This window comes from Schistocerca americana, chromosome 8 (genome assembly GCF_021461395.2).
Source record: "Schistocerca americana isolate TAMUIC-IGC-003095 chromosome 8, iqSchAmer2.1, whole genome shotgun sequence".
In the NCBI taxonomy this organism is placed as follows: domain Eukaryota; kingdom Metazoa; phylum Arthropoda; class Insecta; order Orthoptera; family Acrididae; genus Schistocerca; species Schistocerca americana.
In genome coordinates this window covers 69741759-69758485 of record NC_060126.1, presented here as the reverse complement: position 1 = coordinate 69758485, position 16727 = coordinate 69741759, and the positions used below count along the sequence as shown (strand labels likewise).

The window sequence follows — 16727 nt, the reverse complement described above, 5'->3', positions numbered from 1 at the left end:
GTGAGATTTCCGAAATTTGTAAATGAAAGTTTAGCTTTTCGTATTGAAAAGGAAAAGTACTCTTGATTACTTTATTTCTCGCAGCCGATTGTCGTACTTCTCCTGTCATATCGGCCCCACCGCCGAGCGGCAGCGAGCGGCAGTCGAGCAAAGTCGGGCCAAGTCGACACACGATGAAGTGAAATTAATCCACTTAGCTGGAACGAGGCAGGAGACGAGGAGATACTACCTGTGCCGCGACACGTGGCAATTTCGAGGATCGCATGGTCTAGAACACACACTATTGCGCTACGCAAAAATGACAATCCTCCTGCGGTGGCCGGGAATCGAACACGGATCAACTGCTTGGGAAGCAACCATGCTGACCGTTACACCACCACCGCATTGCGCTGCAGGCTTCCTGTGTCGCGGTGCGTTGTCGCCCCTGCTGCCACCAGAGGATCAAGCGACCCTGCTGCAGGCGCTCTGCCCGCCGGCACATCGGAACGCGGTGCCACGTTGCTTCCAGGGCGATGCACTGTAACTAGACGCAGCATTGACTTCCGCCGAGAAATCCACCCTTTCATGTACGGCATGGTGGGAAAACAATTCTGAAATTAGAACTTCTTAGTGAGGCTGCGGTGGCGAGTATTCCTGTATGCCTCGGTGGCGCAGTGGGCTGCGCATGTCATTATCTTAAGGGCGTACGTTCTATCCTCAACTCAGCCATCTCATTTTCTCTCCACGACGGTGAAAGGCACAGCATAGCTTTTGCGAGGTAAGGCCGTATTTGCCGTTTATTACCACCTAGGCTACTTTGCGTCAACGTGTGTTTGTTTCCAGTTATTACTAATTACAGTTTTGCTAGTTGCACTCGAGACTGAAAGCGATGTTTGCCTAGTATGACTTGCGCGCTTTGGGAGTGAGTAAGCGGGATCGTGGTGGCGGACAGAGTTCAGCGTTGGCGCCAGATTCGGCCCTAAAGTTGCGTGGAGGAGACGTATTTCTGGACGCATACACACGTAGTGGATCGTTGAGGTGTGTCCGGTATGGTCTAGTGGCTAGGATACCTGGCTTTCACCCAGGAGGCCCGGGTTCGATTCCCGGTACCTGAACGTGAATTCTCGGGGCTGAGATGAGAAAACTTCTCACGGCCGTTTTTCGTCTTCGTGGAGCTGCTGCTCTGGGTTCCAAGTATAAGGTGAGAGAAAGTCAAGGAAAAGAGATACATCCTCACGTTAATGGCGGGGCTGTTTTGAAGGGAGAGGAGACGGTTTTGCGGTTTTGGACTGCTGATGCGACACTGTTGCATTGCCCGTTAGCTCAGTGGGCTGTAGCGTCGTGCTAGTAATGCATAGGTCATGGGTTCCTTCCCTCCACGGGCCATTCCATTTTCTCCCCTAATAGGAAATGCTGCCTCCTGCGAGACTCTGCCAGGCAGATTCTAAATGATGTGCACATCCAGCTAGAAGTCTGAACGTTTCGCTAAGGGGATGCCAACGGCCAGCTCACTTTCAATTAATGAAGTTAAGCAGACGTTTGCGTGGTTAGTGAGTGGATGGGTGATCGTCCGGGAACTCTGCGTGCTATTGGACCCTTCCATTTCAACCCCCACCCTCCTCCTTTTATGCTACAGTGTTGACGTGCTATGATGCCTCCCTAAGCAATTTAAATTACGTTAACGAACATATGATCGACAATTTAATGAGGCTGTTTGCAAAAAGAGCGCAAGGAAAGTGCAAGAACGACTTTGGCAATAACAGAACCGTACGAATCAACAGATAATTTCTCAAATGTGTAGATAACACTGTGCGAAGCAGTGAGATTTCCGAAATTTGTAAATGAAAGTTTAGCTTTTCGTATTGAAAAGGAAAAGTACTCTTGATTACTTTATTTCTCGCAGCCGATTGTCGTACTTCTCCTGTCATATCGGCCCCACCGCCGAGCGGCAGCGAGCGGCAGTCGAGCAAAGTCGGGCCAAGTCGACACACGATGAAGTGAAATTAATCCACTTAGCTGGAACGAGGCAGGAGACGAGGAGATACTACCTGTGCCGCGACACGTGGCAATTTCGAGGATCGCATGGTCTAGAACACACACTATTGCGCTACGCAAAAATGACAATCCTCCTGCGGTGGCCGGGAATCGAACACGGATCAACTGCTTGGGAAGCAACCATGCTGACCGTTACACCACCACCGCATTGCGCTGCAGGCTTCCTGTGTCGCGGTGCGTTGTCGCCCCTGCTGCCACCAGAGGATCAAGCGACCCTGCTGCAGGCGCTCTGCCCGCCGGCACATCGGAACGCGGTGCCACGTTGCTTCCAGGGCGATGCACTGTAACTAGACGCAGCATTGACTTCCGCCGAGAAATCCACCCTTTCATGTACGGCATGGTGGGAAAACAATTCTGAAATTAGAACTTCTTAGTGAGGCTGCGGTGGCGAGTATTCCTGTATGCCTCGGTGGCGCAGTGGGCTGCGCATGTCATTATCTTAAGGGCGTACGTTCTATCCTCAACTCAGCCATCTCATTTTCTCTCCACGACGGTGAAAGGCACAGCATAGCTTTTGCGAGGTAAGGCCGTATTTGCCGTTTATTACCACCTAGGCTACTTTGCGTCAACGTGTGTTTGTTTCCAGTTATTACTAATTACAGTTTTGCTAGTTGCACTCGAGACTGAAAGCGATGTTTGCCTAGTATGACTTGCGCGCTTTGGGAGTGAGTAAGCGGGATCGTGGTGGCGGACAGAGTTCAGCGTTGGCGCCAGATTCGGCCCTAAAGTTGCGTGGAGGAGACGTATTTCTGGACGCATACACACGTAGTGGATCGTTGAGGTGTGTCCGGTATGGTCTAGTGGCTAGGATACCTGGCTTTCACCCAGGAGGCCCGGGTTCGATTCCCGGTACCTGAACGTGAATTCTCGGGGCTGAGATGAGAAAACTTCTCACGGCCGTTTTTCGTCTTCGTGGAGCTGCTGCTCTGGGTTCCAAGTATAAGGTGAGAGAAAGTCAAGGAAAAGAGATACATCCTCACGTTAATGGCGGGGCTGTTTTGAAGGGAGAGGAGACGGTTTTGCGGTTTTGGACTGCTGATGCGACACTGTTGCATTGCCCGTTAGCTCAGTGGGCTGTAGCGTCGTGCTAGTAATGCATAGGTCATGGGTTCCTTCCCTCCACGGGCCATTCCATTTTCTCCCCTAATAGGAAATGCTGCCTCCTGCGAGACTCTGCCAGGCAGATTCTAAATGATGTGCACATCCAGCTAGAAGTCTGAACGTTTCGCTAAGGGGATGCCAACGGCCAGCTCACTTTCAATTAATGAAGTTAAGCAGACGTTTGCGTGGTTAGTGAGTGGATGGGTGATCGTCCGGGAACTCTGCGTGCTATTGGACCCTTCCATTTCAACCCCCACCCTCCTCCTTTTATGCTACAGTGTTGACGTGCTATGATGCCTCCCTAAGCAATTTAAATTACGTTAACGAACATATGATCCACAATTTAATGAGGCTGTTTGCAAAAAGAGCGCAAGGAAAGTGCAAGAACGACTTTGGCAATAACAGAACCGTACGAATCAACAGATAATTTCTCAAATGTGTAGATAACACTGTGCGAAGCAGTGAGATTTCCGAAATTTGTAAATGAAAGTTTAGCTTTTCGTATTGAAAAGGAAAAGTACTCTTGATTACTTTATTTCTCGCAGCCGATTGTCGTACTTCTCCTGTCATATCGGCCCCACCGCCGAGCGGCAGCGAGCGGCAGTCGAGCAAAGTCGGGCCAAGTCGACACACGATGAAGTGAAATTAATCCACTTAGCTGGAACGAGGCAGGAGACGAGGAGATACTACCTGTGCCGCGACACGTGGCAATTTCGAGGATCGCATGGTCTAGAACACACACTATTGCGCTACGCAAAAATGACAATCCTCCTGCGGTGGCCGGGAATCGAACACGGATCAACTGCTTGGGAAGCAACCATGCTGACCGTTACACCACCACCGCATTGCGCTGCAGGCTTCCTGTGTCGCGGTGCGTTGTCGCCCCTGCTGCCACCAGAGGATCAAGCGACCCTGCTGCAGGCGCTCTGCCCGCCGGCACATCGGAACGCGGTGCCACGTTGCTTCCAGGGCGATGCACTGTAACTAGACGCAGCATTGACTTCCGCCGAGAAATCCACCCTTTCATGTACGGCATGGTGGGAAAACAATTCTGAAATTAGAACTTCTTAGTGAGGCTGCGGTGGCGAGTATTCCTGTATGCCTCGGTGGCGCAGTGGGCTGCGCATGTCATTATCTTAAGGGCGTACGTTCTATCCTCAACTCAGCCATCTCATTTTCTCTCCACGACGGTGAAAGGCACAGCATAGCTTTTGCGAGGTAAGGCCGTATTTGCCGTTTATTACCACCTAGGCTACTTTGCGTCAACGTGTGTTTGTTTCCAGTTATTACTAATTACAGTTTTGCTAGTTGCACTCGAGACTGAAAGCGATGTTTGCCTAGTATGACTTGCGCGCTTTGGGAGTGAGTAAGCGGGATCGTGGTGGCGGACAGAGTTCAGCGTTGGCGCCAGATTCGGCCCTAAAGTTGCGTGGAGGAGACGTATTTCTGGACGCATACACACGTAGTGGATCGTTGAGGTGTGTCCGGTATGGTCTAGTGGCTAGGATACCTGGCTTTCACCCAGGAGGCCCGGGTTCGATTCCCGGTACCTGAACGTGAATTCTCGGGGCTGAGATGAGAAAACTTCTCACGGCCGTTTTTCGTCTTCGTGGAGCTGCTGCTCTGGGTTCCAAGTATAAGGTGAGAGAAAGTCAAGGAAAAGAGATACATCCTCACGTTAATGGCGGGGCTGTTTTGAAGGGAGAGGAGACGGTTTTGCGGTTTTGGACTGCTGATGCGACACTGTTGCATTGCCCGTTAGCTCAGTGGGCTGTAGCGTCGTGCTAGTAATGCATAGGTCATGGGTTCCTTCCCTCCACGGGCCATTCCATTTTCTCCCCTAATAGGAAATGCTGCCTCCTGCGAGACTCTGCCAGGCAGATTCTAAATGATGTGCACATCCAGCTAGAAGTCTGAACGTTTCGCTAAGGGGATGCCAACGGCCAGCTCACTTTCAATTAATGAAGTTAAGCAGACGTTTGCGTGGTTAGTGAGTGGATGGGTGATCGTCCGGGAACTCTGCGTGCTATTGGACCCTTCCATTTCAACCCCCACCCTCCTCCTTTTATGCTACAGTGTTGACGTGCTATGATGCCTCCCTAAGCAATTTAAATTACGTTAACGAACATATGATCCACAATTTAATGAGGCTGTTTGCAAAAAGAGCGCAAGGAAAGTGCAAGAACGACTTTGGCAATAACAGAACCGTACGAATCAACAGATAATTTCTCAAATGTGTAGATAACACTGTGCGAAGCAGTGAGATTTCCGAAATTTGTAAATGAAAGTTTAGCTTTTCGTATTGAAAAGGAAAAGTACTCTTGATTACTTTATTTCTCGCAGCCGATTGTCGTACTTCTCCTGTCATATCGGCCCCACCGCCGAGCGGCAGCGAGCGGCAGTCGAGCAAAGTCGGGCCAAGTCGACACACGATGAAGTGAAATTAATCCACTTAGCTGGAACGAGGCAGGAGACGAGGAGATACTACCTGTGCCGCGACACGTGGCAATTTCGAGGATCGCATGGTCTAGAACACACACTATTGCGCTACGCAAAAATGACAATCCTCCTGCGGTGGCCGGGAATCGAACACGGATCAACTGCTTGGGAAGCAACCATGCTGACCGTTACACCACCACCGCATTGCGCTGCAGGCTTCCTGTGTCGCGGTGCGTTGTCGCCCCTGCTGCCACCAGAGGATCAAGCGACCCTGCTGCAGGCGCTCTGCCCGCCGGCACATCGGAACGCGGTGCCACGTTGCTTCCAGGGCGATGCACTGTAACTAGACGCAGCATTGACTTCCGCCGAGAAATCCACCCTTTCATGTACGGCATGGTGGGAAAACAATTCTGAAATTAGAACTTCTTAGTGAGGCTGCGGTGGCGAGTATTCCTGTATGCCTCGGTGGCGCAGTGGGCTGCGCATGTCATTATCTTAAGGGCGTACGTTCTATCCTCAACTCAGCCATCTCATTTTCTCTCCACGACGGTGAAAGGCACAGCATAGCTTTTGCGAGGTAAGGCCGTATTTGCCGTTTATTACCACCTAGGCTACTTTGCGTCAACGTGTGTTTGTTTCCAGTTATTACTAATTACAGTTTTGCTAGTTGCACTCGAGACTGAAAGCGATGTTTGCCTAGTATGACTTGCGCGCTTTGGGAGTGAGTAAGCGGGATCGTGGTGGCGGACAGAGTTCAGCGTTGGCGCCAGATTCGGCCCTAAAGTTGCGTGGAGGAGACGTATTTCTGGACGCATACACACGTAGTGGATCGTTGAGGTGTGTCCGGTATGGTCTAGTGGCTAGGATACCTGGCTTTCACCCAGGAGGCCCGGGTTCGATTCCCGGTACCTGAACGTGAATTCTCGGGGCTGAGATGAGAAAACTTCTCACGGCCGTTTTTCGTCTTCGTGGAGCTGCTGCTCTGGGTTCCAAGTATAAGGTGAGAGAAAGTCAAGGAAAAGAGATACATCCTCACGTTAATGGCGGGGCTGTTTTGAAGGGAGAGGAGACGGTTTTGCGGTTTTGGACTGCTGATGCGACACTGTTGCATTGCCCGTTAGCTCAGTGGGCTGTAGCGTCGTGCTAGTAATGCATAGGTCATGGGTTCCTTCCCTCCACGGGCCATTCCATTTTCTCCCCTAATAGGAAATGCTGCCTCCTGCGAGACTCTGCCAGGCAGATTCTAAATGATGTGCACATCCAGCTAGAAGTCTGAACGTTTCGCTAAGGGGATGCCAACGGCCAGCTCACTTTCAATTAATGAAGTTAAGCAGACGTTTGCGTGGTTAGTGAGTGGATGGGTGATCGTCCGGGAACTCTGCGTGCTATTGGACCCTTCCATTTCAACCCCCACCCTCCTCCTTTTATGCTACAGTGTTGACGTGCTATGATGCCTCCCTAAGCAATTTAAATTACGTTAACGAACATATGATCCACAATTTAATGAGGCTGTTTGCAAAAAGAGCGCAAGGAAAGTGCAAGAACGACTTTGGCAATAACAGAACCGTACGAATCAACAGATAATTTCTCAAATGTGTAGATAACACTGTGCGAAGCAGTGAGATTTCCGAAATTTGTAAATGAAAGTTTAGCTTTTCGTATTGAAAAGGAAAAGTACTCTTGATTACTTTATTTCTCGCAGCCGATTGTCGTACTTCTCCTGTCATATCGGCCCCACCGCCGAGCGGCAGCGAGCGGCAGTCGAGCAAAGTCGGGCCAAGTCGACACACGATGAAGTGAAATTAATCCACTTAGCTGGAACGAGGCAGGAGACGAGGAGATACTACCTGTGCCGCGACACGTGGCAATTTCGAGGATCGCATGGTCTAGAACACACACTATTGCGCTACGCAAAAATGACAATCCTCCTGCGGTGGCCGGGAATCGAACACGGATCAACTGCTTGGGAAGCAACCATGCTGACCGTTACACCACCACCGCATTGCGCTGCAGGCTTCCTGTGTCGCGGTGCGTTGTCGCCCCTGCTGCCACCAGAGGATCAAGCGACCCTGCTGCAGGCGCTCTGCCCGCCGGCACATCGGAACGCGGTGCCACGTTGCTTCCAGGGCGATGCACTGTAACTAGACGCAGCATTGATTTCCGCCGAGAAATCCACCCTTTTCATGTACGGCATGGTGGGAAAACAATTCTGAAATTAGAACTTCTTAGTGAGGCTGCGGTGGCGAGTATTCCTGTATGCCTCGGTGGCGCAGTGGGCTGCGCATGTCATTATCTTAAGGGCGTACGTTCTATCCTCAACTCAGCCATCTCATTTTCTCTCCACGACGGTGAAAGGCACAGCATAGCTTTTGCGAGGTAAGGCCGTATTTGCCGTTTATTACCACCTAGGCTACTTTGCGTCAACGTGTGTTTGTTTCCAGTTATTACTAATTACAGTTTTGCTAGTTGCACTCGAGACTGAAAGCGATGTTTGCCTAGTATGACTTGCGCGCTTTGGGAGTGAGTAAGCGGGATCGTGGTGGCGGACAGAGTTCAGCGTTGGCGCCAGATTCGGCCCTAAAGTTGCGTGGAGGAGACGTATTTCTGGACGCATACACACGTAGTGGATCGTTGAGGTGTGTCCGGTATGGTCTAGTGGCTAGGATACCTGGCTTTCACCCAGGAGGCCCGGGTTCGATTCCCGGTACCTGAACGTGAATTCTCGGGGCTGAGATGAGAAAACTTCTCACGGCCGTTTTTCGTCTTCGTGGAGCTGCTGCTCTGGGTTCCAAGTATAAGGTGAGAGAAAGTCAAGGAAAAGAGATACATCCTCACGTTAATGGCGGGGCTGTTTTGAAGGGAGAGGAGACGGTTTTGCGGTTTTGGACTGCTGATGCGACACTGTTGCATTGCCCGTTAGCTCAGTGGGCTGTAGCGTCGTGCTAGTAATGCATAGGTCATGGGTTCCTTCCCTCCACGGGCCATTCCATTTTCTCCCCTAATAGGAAATGCTGCCTCCTGCGAGACTCTGCCAGGCAGATTCTAAATGATGTGCACATCCAGCTAGAAGTCTGAACGTTTCGCTAAGGGGATGCTAACGGCCAGCTCACTTTCAATTAATGAAGTTAAGCAGACGTTTGCGTGGTTAGTGAGTGGATGGGTGATCGTCCGGGAACTCTGCGTGCTATTGGACCCTTCCATTTCAACCCCCACCCTCCTCCTTTTATGCTACAGTGTTGACGTGCTATGATGCCTCCCTAAGCAATTTAAATTACGTTAACGAACATATGATCCACAATTTAATGAGGCTGTTTGCAAAAAGAGCGCAAGGAAAGTGCAAGAACGACTTTGGCAATAACAGAACCGTACGAATCAACAGATAATTTCTCAAATGTGTAGATAACACTGTGCGAAGCAGTGAGATTTCCGAAATTTGTAAATGAAAGTTTAGCTTTTCGTATTGAAAAGGAAAAGTACTCTTGATTACTTTATTTCTCGCAGCCGATTGTCGTACTTCTCCTGTCATATCGGCCCCACCGCCGAGCGGCAGCGAGCGGCAGTCGAGCAAAGTCGGGCCAAGTCGACACACGATGAAGTGAAATTAATCCACTTAGCTGGAACGAGGCAGGAGACGAGGAGATACTACCTGTGCCGCGACACGTGGCAATTTCGAGGTTCGCATGGTCTAGAACACACACTATTGCGCTACGCAAAAATGACAATCCTCCTGCGGTGGCCGGGAATCGAACACGGATCAACTGCTTGGGAAGCAACCATGCTGACCGTTACACCACCACCGCATTGCGCTGCAGGCTTCCTGTGTCGCGGTGCGTTGTCGCCCCTGCTGCCACCAGAGGATCAAGCGACCCTGCTGCAGGCGCTCTGCCCGCCGGCACATCGGAACGCGGTGCCACGTTGCTTCCAGGGCGATGCACTGTAACTAGACGCAGCATTGACTTCCGCCGAGAAATCCACCCTTTCATGTACGGCATGGTGGGAAAACAATTCTGAAATTAGAACTTCTTAGTGAGGCTGCGGTGGCGAGTATTCCTGTATGCCTCGGTGGCGCAGTGGGCTGCGCATGTCATTATCTTAAGGGCGTACGTTCTATCCTCAACTCAGCCATCTCATTTTCTCTCCACGACGGTGAAAGGCACAGCATAGCTTTTGCGAGGTAAGGCCGTATTTGCCGTTTATTACCACCTAGGCTACTTTGCGTCAACGTGTGTTTGTTTCCAGTTATTACTAATTACAGTTTTGCTAGTTGCACTCGAGACTGAAAGCGATGTTTGCCTAGTATGACTTGCGCGCTTTGGGAGTGAGTAAGCGGGATCGTGGTGGCGGACAGAGTTCAGCGTTGGCGCCAGATTCGGCCCTAAAGTTGCGTGGAGGAGACGTATTTCTGGACGCATACACACGTAGTGGATCGTTGAGGTGTGTCCGGTATGGTCTAGTGGCTAGGATACCTGGCTTTCACCCAGGAGGCCCGGGTTCGATTCCCGGTACCTGAACGTGAATTCTCGGGGCTGAGATGAGAAAACTTCTCACGGCCGTTTTTCGTCTTCGTGGAGCTGCTGCTCTGGGTTCCAAGTATAAGGTGAGAGAAAGTCAAGGAAAAGAGATACATCCTCACGTTAATGGCGGGGCTGTTTTGAAGGGAGAGGAGACGGTTTTGCGGTTTTGGACTGCTGATGCGACACTGTTGCATTGCCCGTTAGCTCAGTGGGCTGTAGCGTCGTGCTAGTAATGCATAGGTCATGGGTTCCTTCCCTCCACGGGCCATTCCATTTTCTCCCCTAATAGGAAATGCTGCCTCCTGCGAGACTCTGCCAGGCAGATTCTAAATGATGTGCACATCCAGCTAGAAGTCTGAACGTTTCGCTAAGGGGATGCCAACGGCCAGCTCACTTTCAATTAATGAAGTTAAGCAGACGTTTGCGTGGTTAGTGAGTGGATGGGTGATCGTCCGGGAACTCTGCGTGCTATTGGACCCTTCCATTTCAACCCCCACCCTCCTCCTTTTATGCTACAGTGTTGACGTGCTATGATGCCTCCCTAAGCAATTTAAATTACGTTAACGAACATATGATCCACAATTTAATGAGGCTGTTTGCAAAAAGAGCGCAAGGAAAGTGCAAGAACGACTTTGGCAATAACAGAACCGTACGAATCAACAGATAATTTCTCAAATGTGTAGATAACACTGTGCGAAGCAGTGAGATTTCCGAAATTTGTAAATGAAAGTTTAGCTTTTCGTATTGAAAAGGAAAAGTACTCTTGATTACTTTATTTCTCGCAGCCGATTGTCGTACTTCTCCTGTCATATCGGCCCCACCGCCGAGCGGCAGCGAGCGGCAGTCGAGCAAAGTCGGGCCAAGTCGACACACGATGAAGTGAAATTAATCCACTTAGCTGGAACGAGGCAGGAGACGAGGAGATACTACCTGTGCCGCGACACGTGGCAATTTCGAGGATCGCATGGTCTAGAACACACACTATTGCGCTACGCAAAAATGACAATCCTCCTGCGGTGGCCGGGAATCGAACACGGATCAACTGCTTGGGAAGCAACCATGCTGACCGTTACACCACCACCGCATTGCGCTGCAGGCTTCCTGTGTCGCGGTGCGTTGTCGCCCCTGCTGCCACCAGAGGATCAAGCGACCCTGCTGCAGGCGCTCTGCCCGCCGGCACATCGGAACGCGGTGCCACGTTGCTTCCAGGGCGATGCACTGTAACTAGACGCAGCATTGATTTCCGCCGAGAAATCCACCCTTTTCATGTACGGCATGGTGGGAAAACAATTCTGAAATTAGAACTTCTTAGTGAGGCTGCGGTGGCGAGTATTCCTGTATGCCTCGGTGGCGCAGTGGGCTGCGCATGTCATTATCTTAAGGGCGTACGTTCTATCCTCAACTCAGCCATCTCATTTTCTCTCCACGACGGTGAAAGGCACAGCATAGCTTTTGCGAGGTAAGGCCGTATTTGCCGTTTATTACCACCTAGGCTACTTTGCGTCAACGTGTGTTTGTTTCCAGTTATTACTAATTACAGTTTTGCTAGTTGCACTCGAGACTGAAAGCGATGTTTGCCTAGTATGACTTGCGCGCTTTGGGAGTGAGTAAGCGGGATCGTGGTGGCGGACAGAGTTCAGCGTTGGCGCCAGATTCGGCCCTAAAGTTGCGTGGAGGAGACGTATTTCTGGACGCATACACACGTAGTGGATCGTTGAGGTGTGTCCGGTATGGTCTAGTGGCTAGGATACCTGGCTTTCACCCAGGAGGCCCGGGTTCGATTCCCGGTACCTGAACGTGAATTCTCGGGGCTGAGATGAGAAAACTTCTCACGGCCGTTTTTCGTCTTCGTGGAGCTGCTGCTCTGGGTTCCAAGTATAAGGTGAGAGAAAGTCAAGGAAAAGAGATACATCCTCACGTTAATGGCGGGGCTGTTTTGAAGGGAGAGGAGACGGTTTTGCGGTTTTGGACTGCTGATGCGACACTGTTGCATTGCCCGTTAGCTCAGTGGGCTGTAGCGTCGTGCTAGTAATGCATAGGTCATGGGTTCCTTCCCTCCACGGGCCATTCCATTTTCTCCCCTAATAGGAAATGCTGCCTCCTGCGAGACTCTGCCAGGCAGATTCTAAATGATGTGCACATCCAGCTAGAAGTCTGAACGTTTCGCTAAGGGGATGCCAACGGCCAGCTCACTTTCAATTAATGAAGTTAAGCAGACGTTTGCGTGGTTAGTGAGTGGATGGGTGATCGTCCGGGAACTCTGCGTGCTATTGGACCCTTCCATTTCAACCCCCACCCTCCTCCTTTTATGCTACAGTGTTGACGTGCTATGATGCCTCCCTAAGCAATTTAAATTACGTTAACGAACATATGATCCACAATTTAATGAGGCTGTTTGCAAAAAGAGCGCAAGGAAAGTGCAAGAACGACTTTGGCAATAACAGAACCGTACGAATCAACAGATAATTTCTCAAATGTGTAGATAACACTGTGCGAAGCAGTGAGATTTCCGAAATTTGTAAATGAAAGTTTAGCTTTTCGTATTGAAAAGGAAAAGTACTCTTGATTACTTTATTTCTCGCAGCCGATTGTCGTACTTCTCCTGTCATATCGGCCCCACCGCCGAGCGGCAGCGAGCGGCAGTCGAGCAAAGTCGGGCCAAGTCGACACACGATGAAGTGAAATTAATCCACTTAGCTGGAACGAGGCAGGAGACGAGGAGATACTACCTGTGCCGCGACACGTGGCAATTTCGAGGTTCGCATGGTCTAGAACACACACTATTGCGCTACGCAAAAATGACAATCCTCCTGCGGTGGCCGGGAATCGAACACGGATCAACTGCTTGGGAAGCAACCATGCTGACCGTTACACCACCACCGCATTGCGCTGCAGGCTTCCTGTGTCGCGGTGCGTTGTCGCCCCTGCTGCCACCAGAGGATCAAGCGACCCTGCTGCAGGCGCTCTGCCCGCCGGCACATCGGAACGCGGTGCCACGTTGCTTCCAGGGCGATGCACTGTAACTAGACGCAGCATTGACTTCCGCCGAGAAATCCACCCTTTCATGTACGGCATGGTGGGAAAACAATTCTGAAATTAGAACTTCTTAGTGAGGCTGCGGTGGCGAGTATTCCTGTATGCCTCGGTGGCGCAGTGGGCTGCGCATGTCATTATCTTAAGGGCGTACGTTCTATCCTCAACTCAGCCATCTCATTTTCTCTCCACGACGGTGAAAGGCACAGCATAGCTTTTGCGAGGTAAGGCCGTATTTGCCGTTTATTACCACCTAGGCTACTTTGCGTCAACGTGTGTTTGTTTCCAGTTATTACTAATTACAGTTTTGCTAGTTGCACTCGAGACTGAAAGCGATGTTTGCCTAGTATGACTTGCGCGCTTTGGGAGTGAGTAAGCGGGATCGTGGTGGCGGACAGAGTTCAGCGTTGGCGCCAGATTCGGCCCTAAAGTTGCGTGGAGGAGACGTATTTCTGGACGCATACACACGTAGTGGATCGTTGAGGTGTGTCCGGTATGGTCTAGTGGCTAGGATACCTGGCTTTCACCCAGGAGGCCCGGGTTCGATTCCCGGTACCTGAACGTGAATTCTCGGGGCTGAGATGAGAAAACTTCTCACGGCCGTTTTTCGTCTTCGTGGAGCTGCTGCTCTGGGTTCCAAGTATAAGGTGAGAGAAAGTCAAGGAAAAGAGATACATCCTCACGTTAATGGCGGGGCTGTTTTGAAGGGAGAGGAGACGGTTTTGCGGTTTTGGACTGCTGATGCGACACTGTTGCATTGCCCGTTAGCTCAGTGGGCTGTAGCGTCGTGCTAGTAATGCATAGGTCATGGGTTCCTTCCCTCCACGGGCCATTCCATTTTCTCCCCTAATAGGAAATGCTGCCTCCTGCGAGACTCTGCCAGGCAGATTCTAAATGATGTGCACATCCAGCTAGAAGTCTGAACGTTTCGCTAAGGGGATGCCAACGGCCAGCTCACTTTCAATTAATGAAGTTAAGCAGACGTTTGCGTGGTTAGTGAGTGGATGGGTGATCGTCCGGGAACTCTGCGTGCTATTGGACCCTTCCATTTCAACCCCCACCCTCCTCCTTTTATGCTACAGTGTTGACGTGCTATGATGCCTCCCTAAGCAATTTAAATTACGTTAACGAACATATGATCCACAATTTAATGAGGCTGTTTGCAAAAAGAGCGCAAGGAAAGTGCAAGAACGACTTTGGCAATAACAGAACCGTACGAATCAACAGATAATTTCTCAAATGTGTAGATAACACTGTGCGAAGCAGTGAGATTTCCGAAATTTGTAAATGAAAGTTTAGCTTTACGTATTGAAAAGGAAAAGTACTCTTGATTACTTTATTTCTCGCAGCCGATTGTCGTACTTCTCCTGTCATATCGGCCCCACCGCCGAGCGGCAGCGAGCGGCAGTCGAGCAAAGTCGGGCCAAGTCGACACACGATGAAGTGAAATTAATCCACTTAGCTGGAACGAGGCAGGAGACGAGGAGATACTACCTGTGCCGCGACACGTGGCAATTTCGAGGATCGCATGGTCTAGAACACACACTATTGCGCTACGCAAAAATGACAATCCTCCTGCGGTGGCCGGGAATCGAACACGGATCAACTGCTTGGGAAGCAACCATGCTGACCGTTACACCACCACCGCATTGCGCTGCAGGCTTCCTGTGTCGCGGTGCGTTGTCGCCCCTGCTGCCACCAGAGGATCAAGCGACCCTGCTGCAGGCGCTCTGCCCGCCGGCACATCGGAACGCGGTGCCACGTTGCTTCCAGGGCGATGCACTGTAACTAGACGCAGCATTGACTTCCGCCGAGAAATCCACCCTTTCATGTACGGCATGGTGGGAAAACAATTCTGAAATTAGAACTTCTTAGTGAGGCTGCGGTGGCGAGTATTCCTGTATGCCTCGGTGGCGCAGTGGGCTGCGCATGTCATTATCTTAAGGGCGTACGTTCTATCCTCAACTCAGCCATCTCATTTTCTCTCCACGACGGTGAAAGGCACAGCATAGCTTTTGCGAGGTAAGGCCGTATTTGCCGTTTATTACCACCTAGGCTACTTTGCGTCAACGTGTGTTTGTTTCCAGTTATTACTAATTACAGTTTTGCTAGTTGCACTCGAGACTGAAAGCGATGTTTGCCTAGTATGACTTGCGCGCTTTGGGAGTGAGTAAGCGGGATCGTGGTGGCGGACAGAGTTCAGCGTTGGCGCCAGATTCGGCCCTAAAGTTGCGTGGAGGAGACGTATTTCTGGACGCATACACACGTAGTGGATCGTTGAGGTGTGTCCGGTATGGTCTAGTGGCTAGGATACCTGGCTTTCACCCAGGAGGCCCGGGTTCGATTCCCGGTACCTGAACGTGAATTCTCGGGGCTGAGATGAGAAAACTTCTCACGGCCGTTTTTCGTCTTCGTGGAGCTGCTGCTCTGGGTTCCAAGTATAAGGTGAGAGAAAGTCAAGGAAAAGAGATACATCCTCACGTTAATGGCGGGGCTGTTTTGAAGGGAGAGGAGACGGTTTTGCGGTTTTGGACTGCTGATGCGACACTGTTGCATTGCCCGTTAGCTCAGTGGGCTGTAGCGTCGTGCTAGTAATGCATAGGTCATGGGTTCCTTCCCTCCACGGGCCATTCCATTTTCTCCCCTAATAGGAAATGCTGCCTCCTGCGAGACTCTGCCAGGCAGATTCTAAATGATGTGCACATCCAGCTAGAAGTCTGAACGTTTCGCTAAGGGGATGCCAACGGCCAGCTCACTTTCAATTAATGAAGTTAAGCAGACGTTTGCGTGGTTAGTGAGTGGATGGGTGATCGTCCGGGAACTCTGCGTGCTATTGGACCCTTCCATTTCAACCCCCACCCTCCTCCTTTTATGCTACAGTGTTGACGTGCTATGATGCCTCCCTAAGCAATTTAAATTACGTTAACGAACATATGATCCACAATTTAATGAGGCTGTTTGCAAAAAGAGCGCAAGGAAAGTGCAAGAACGACTTTGGCAATAACAGAACCGTACGAATCAACAGATAATTTCTCAAATGTGTAGATAACACTGTGCGAAGCAGTGAGATTTCCGAAATTTGTAAATGAAAGTTTAGCTTTTCGTATTGAAAAGGAAAAGTACTCTTGATTACTTTATTTCTCGCAGCCGATTGTCGTACTTCTCCTGTCATATCGGCCCCACCGCCGAGCGGCAGCGAGCGGCAGTCGAGCAAAGTCGGGCCAAGTCGACACACGATGAAGTGAAATTAATCCACTTAGCTGGAACGAGGCAGGAGACGAGGAGATACTACCTGTGCCGCGACACGTGGCAATTTCGAGGATCGCATGGTCTAGAACACACACTATTGCGCTACGCAAAAATGACAATCCTCCTGCGGTGGCCGGGAATCGAACACGGATCAACTGCTTGGGAAGCAACCATGCTGACCGTTACACCACCACCGCATTGCGCTGCAGGCTTCCTGTGTCGCGGTGCGTTGTCGCCCCTGCTGCCACCAGAGGATCAAGCGACCCTGCTGCAGGCGCTCTGCCCGCCGGCACATCGGAACGCGGTGCCACGTTGCTTCCAGGGCGATGCACTGTAACTAGACGCAGCATTGACTTC

The 16727-nt window shown here is 50.8% G+C and overlaps 19 non-coding genes across 19 annotated transcripts; 9 read left to right on the top strand and 10 right to left on the bottom strand.

Annotated features, from left to right (window-relative positions):
• Positions 1-311: 311 nt before the first annotated feature.
• On the bottom strand, positions 312-383 carry Trnag-ccc. The gene has a single exon. It is a non-coding gene; the product is annotated as a tRNA-Gly (tRNA).
• Positions 384-1022: 639 nt separating this feature from the next.
• On the top strand, positions 1023-1094 carry Trnae-uuc. Its single transcript has one exon. It is a non-coding gene; the product is annotated as a tRNA-Glu (tRNA).
• A 1015-nt stretch (positions 1095-2109) lies between these two features.
• Trnag-ccc lies at positions 2110-2181 on the bottom strand. The gene has a single exon. It is a non-coding gene; the product is annotated as a tRNA-Gly (tRNA).
• A 639-nt stretch (positions 2182-2820) lies between these two features.
• Positions 2821-2892, top strand: Trnae-uuc. Its single transcript has one exon. It is a non-coding gene; the product is annotated as a tRNA-Glu (tRNA).
• Positions 2893-3907: 1015 nt separating this feature from the next.
• Trnag-ccc lies at positions 3908-3979 on the bottom strand. The gene has a single exon. It is a non-coding gene; the product is annotated as a tRNA-Gly (tRNA).
• Positions 3980-4618: 639 nt separating this feature from the next.
• On the top strand, positions 4619-4690 carry Trnae-uuc. Its single transcript has one exon. It is a non-coding gene; the product is annotated as a tRNA-Glu (tRNA).
• Positions 4691-5705: 1015 nt separating this feature from the next.
• Trnag-ccc lies at positions 5706-5777 on the bottom strand. Its single transcript has one exon. It is a non-coding gene; the product is annotated as a tRNA-Gly (tRNA).
• Positions 5778-6416: 639 nt separating this feature from the next.
• Positions 6417-6488, top strand: Trnae-uuc. The gene has a single exon. It is a non-coding gene; the product is annotated as a tRNA-Glu (tRNA).
• A 1015-nt stretch (positions 6489-7503) lies between these two features.
• Trnag-ccc lies at positions 7504-7575 on the bottom strand. Its single transcript has one exon. It is a non-coding gene; the product is annotated as a tRNA-Gly (tRNA).
• Positions 7576-8215: 640 nt separating this feature from the next.
• On the top strand, positions 8216-8287 carry Trnae-uuc. Its single transcript has one exon. It is a non-coding gene; the product is annotated as a tRNA-Glu (tRNA).
• A 1015-nt stretch (positions 8288-9302) lies between these two features.
• Positions 9303-9374, bottom strand: Trnag-ccc. The gene has a single exon. It is a non-coding gene; the product is annotated as a tRNA-Gly (tRNA).
• A 639-nt stretch (positions 9375-10013) lies between these two features.
• Trnae-uuc lies at positions 10014-10085 on the top strand. The gene has a single exon. It is a non-coding gene; the product is annotated as a tRNA-Glu (tRNA).
• Positions 10086-11100: 1015 nt separating this feature from the next.
• On the bottom strand, positions 11101-11172 carry Trnag-ccc. The gene has a single exon. It is a non-coding gene; the product is annotated as a tRNA-Gly (tRNA).
• A 640-nt stretch (positions 11173-11812) lies between these two features.
• On the top strand, positions 11813-11884 carry Trnae-uuc. Its single transcript has one exon. It is a non-coding gene; the product is annotated as a tRNA-Glu (tRNA).
• Positions 11885-12899: 1015 nt separating this feature from the next.
• Positions 12900-12971, bottom strand: Trnag-ccc. The gene has a single exon. It is a non-coding gene; the product is annotated as a tRNA-Gly (tRNA).
• Positions 12972-13610: 639 nt separating this feature from the next.
• Trnae-uuc lies at positions 13611-13682 on the top strand. Its single transcript has one exon. It is a non-coding gene; the product is annotated as a tRNA-Glu (tRNA).
• Positions 13683-14697: 1015 nt separating this feature from the next.
• On the bottom strand, positions 14698-14769 carry Trnag-ccc. Its single transcript has one exon. It is a non-coding gene; the product is annotated as a tRNA-Gly (tRNA).
• Positions 14770-15408: 639 nt separating this feature from the next.
• Positions 15409-15480, top strand: Trnae-uuc. Its single transcript has one exon. It is a non-coding gene; the product is annotated as a tRNA-Glu (tRNA).
• A 1015-nt stretch (positions 15481-16495) lies between these two features.
• On the bottom strand, positions 16496-16567 carry Trnag-ccc. The gene has a single exon. It is a non-coding gene; the product is annotated as a tRNA-Gly (tRNA).
• Positions 16568-16727: the final 160 nt, after the last annotated feature.